Here is a 3,598-nt window from a genome sequence, read left to right on the forward strand (position 1 = left end):
GGAGTTAACAAAATAACAAGCAAATTCCCTACTTTCTATTATTCTGACACCCATCGCTTTTCCTACCTTAGATCCATGCCTCCATTTAATATATATTGTTTTATCTTTATTATAAAACCTTATTAAAGCAATAGTTCTTTGGGGGTAGTTAATGGATTTCTAGCTAGAAAAATAGAATCATGCTGCTACTTATCAAACTTCCAGATTACAAAAACCTAAATTATATCAGCCCTGAAAAGGCATGAAGTCAACATCAAGTCTAATTTAAAAGCATTTCTGGCGATCGGTAAACATAACTTTAATTCTCAGCTACAGCAATGATATTTTATGGAAAAATAATAATGTGAGTCTGACAAAGAATTATGTTAATAAGCCCTTTATCTGTCTTTCTGGTGGCGGTCCGGATGACAAGTGTGACAGCACAAGAAGACACGTCAGCATCCGTTCTGGCGAAATCAAGGAGCTGCTTCTTCCAACTTGCCCTGCTTTTCCTTTCTCCCACTTCAGTTTTCTTTTTCTGCTCTTTGGTTTGCTTTACTGCACTTCCAATCCTGTTGTGGCAAATAACCAGGGAAACTTCAAAGAGTGCCAACAGGAATCTTATCTTGGTGCAGGGAGTGTTGTGCACACCGCCCGTCCCCTCCCCCAGCCCCCAGGGAAACAATGAGTAAAGTCACTCAGTCACCACATAGAGTGGAAGATGGACTTGGTTGGTGGTAGTCTCTGGTCTGGGTGCTTTGCTTCCTCTTGTACTCTGGTTGGTCATTTGCTTTTCTCAGAACCTTGTTTGCGACATGATGAATAAACATTCTTTGCTTCAGCCCTCACCAGTTTTGCATCCTTTAAAAACATCTCAAAGCCATCTGACATTCCATGTCTGTTTTTCCTTCCTGGCTTGGTGCATAGAAAACCCTTTGCTTTCCCTGGTCTCCCTGTTTCCAGGTGGCTGCTCGTGGACTCTGTTTCCCTTTTGAAAATCATCTGATATCTGCAATTTCTTCCTTCATTATCTTGGTGATTTTCCCAAAATTAAGAATTGTTCTCTTCCTTTTCTCAGTATGTCCCTATTGCGTAGATTTGATGCAGCAGAGGACACCTAGTATCTTGCAGAGTATTGTTCATTAGTATATCGAATTTATGAATTTATTTGTAGTTCTTTGAATTTCACATATCTACCTTAGTATAAATATAGCTTATAGCAGATCTTCCTCTTCCCTGCAAAGGCTACTTCAGACTAAAACTAAGAATTAAGTTAGTGCTATTCTTCATAAGGCATTGTACTTTCAGCTTTGTTCAAGAGATCTAGAATCTTTTTCTATCACCCCAACTGGTGGTGTGTGTGTGTGTGTGTGCACATGTGTATATTTATTCTTTTCTATCAATTATAATGGTTAGCTGGCTTGTGGCTCATCTCCTGGCTAGAATATGTGTGAAAAAAATTTGCCCCAGTAGCATAATGTAGACTACTTACAGGTAGTCAACAACTGGATATTTGCCTTTTCTTTTTATTCTTAGAATGGCATGGAAAAAAACAAACTGTTGTGTGGATGAAGCAGACATGAGACCTGACTCATACTTATCCATGTTTGAAAACAGGAAGGATATAAAAAGATGAGATTTAAGCCTTCTTGTCTAAAACTGCATTAAATAAATCAACAGAAGAAACAACCTAAGTCTTCTCTTTATTGCCATAGGCATCTGTGTAAGTTTGGTGCTGTGATAACCTTTACCACATTTTTCAAGAGGCACGCAGTAAAAAAAAAATCAATAAATCCAAGACAATGTTCTTGTTTCTCTTTTCTACATGAACATGAAAGCATTAGATATATTTAGTGTTTTCCCCTACTATTTTTATGTTACAGGATTATTTTAGAGTTTCAATTACTTGAAAAATTAGTATTTGTTTAAATATTTAAAGATAATCCATTCTAGGGGCTGAGGGGCAGCTCAGTTGGTTCTCTCACAATGTTAAAAAAAAATAAAGATGAACATTAGTTTCTTTGAACAAAAGATATTTGTTCTTTCATGAGATTAGAAGTCCCAAAGAAAGGTTTAGCAGAACCATGATCTCTGAGGATTCTCTGAAATGAATGTCTCCTTGTCTCTGTCAGTATCTGATAGTGTCTAGCACATTTTAGGTTCTTTCTGCCTACAGCCAATCTGTGAAACATCTTCCTATTGACTCTCCTCTGCATCAACATTTCCAATTTTTGTGATTAGAGGCTTATAGACTCGTGAGAATCTAATATGAATTCATACTGATTATGTTATACAAAAATGTCACCTTTAAATATCCCTGAGTGAACATGATTTGGGGGAGACACTGTGCAACCCAATACAGAAACCCATGTTGACCAGTCATTTGAGGTCACTCAGCTAGCTACAACAGATGTATATAATTTCTTCCAAAAGCTAAATGGTGTGTGGAAGGTGGATGTGTGAACTATTACAGAGGACAACAGATACTCCCCAAATGTCCCCTGTGAATGGGGAGGTGGAGGAAATCATATGTTTTGCTTTGACAATAAAACATAAGAAAGCATAAAATTTGTGTCCAGACAGAAAATCATGTACCCTTGGAGTTTCCAGTTGTTGAAAGTCAGTGCTCTACCAGCCTTGGAGCTTGGATAAAGGTGGTATGCAGGACTCCTCATTTGGAACATAACAGAGAAAACAAACCAGACTAGACCAGACTAGAGTAGACTTAAATTTTCTGGCTTAAAATCTTAGTCTGGTTAGATCAGCACAATGCTCTTTCTCATTGTATGTGACAGGGAAATGGTTCTTGGATACTGAAAACATCTCTGTCTCTCTCTGTCTCTCTGTCTCTCTGTCTCTCTGTCTCTCTCTCTCTCTCTCTCTCTCTCTCTCTCTCTCTCTCTCTCTCTCTCTGTCTCTCTCCATGTGTTAAGTCCATATATAGGTAGAGTACGTGAAAAATGATGTGGAAAGTACATGGAAGTGTGATTTGAAAGAAAAGCTCCAAAGAAACACTTCTTCCATGCCTCCTTAGGATGCTTTTGAACAAAGTACCACAAATAGGAAGCCTTTCAAATGCCAGGATTTTTTTAATCTGCTTTCTTGGCTTGGAAGTCTAAGAACCTATCATCAGTGACTGATTTCTGAGTCTCAGATATACTGTTCTTCAACTGTCCTCATATGCAAGGCTGAACAGGCTTTGCTCTGGAGTCTTTTATATCAGGATGCTAATACCAATCACAAGGACCCTGACTTCACGACCCACTCGCTGTCCCAAAATTTTACCATCTGACCGTAAATACCATCTAGGATGCTTTTCTAAGTGACCTGGGTTCTTCTAATGTGACTGCTCCTTAGAGAGTTGGTGATCAAAAGTTTGTTGCTGTTGGGTTTTTTTTTTAATGTCAAGAAACATTGGTACAAAATAATCTGCCCCCAAGCAAGGGGAGAATCTTTGTTGAGAGTCTTCATAAATTTCATCTGTAATTGTACTCTACACTTACAGAGTTAATGATAATATACTCTGAAGTAACGTGAACATTAATGTCATAGATTGATACTGAGGATTTTATCAGAAAATACAAATGGCATTATAATGAAAACTTTGGTAATAACTTGC

The sequence above is a fragment of the Apodemus sylvaticus genome, chromosome 15 (assembly GCF_947179515.1).
Source record: "Apodemus sylvaticus chromosome 15, mApoSyl1.1, whole genome shotgun sequence".
Taxonomy (NCBI): domain Eukaryota; kingdom Metazoa; phylum Chordata; class Mammalia; order Rodentia; family Muridae; genus Apodemus; species Apodemus sylvaticus.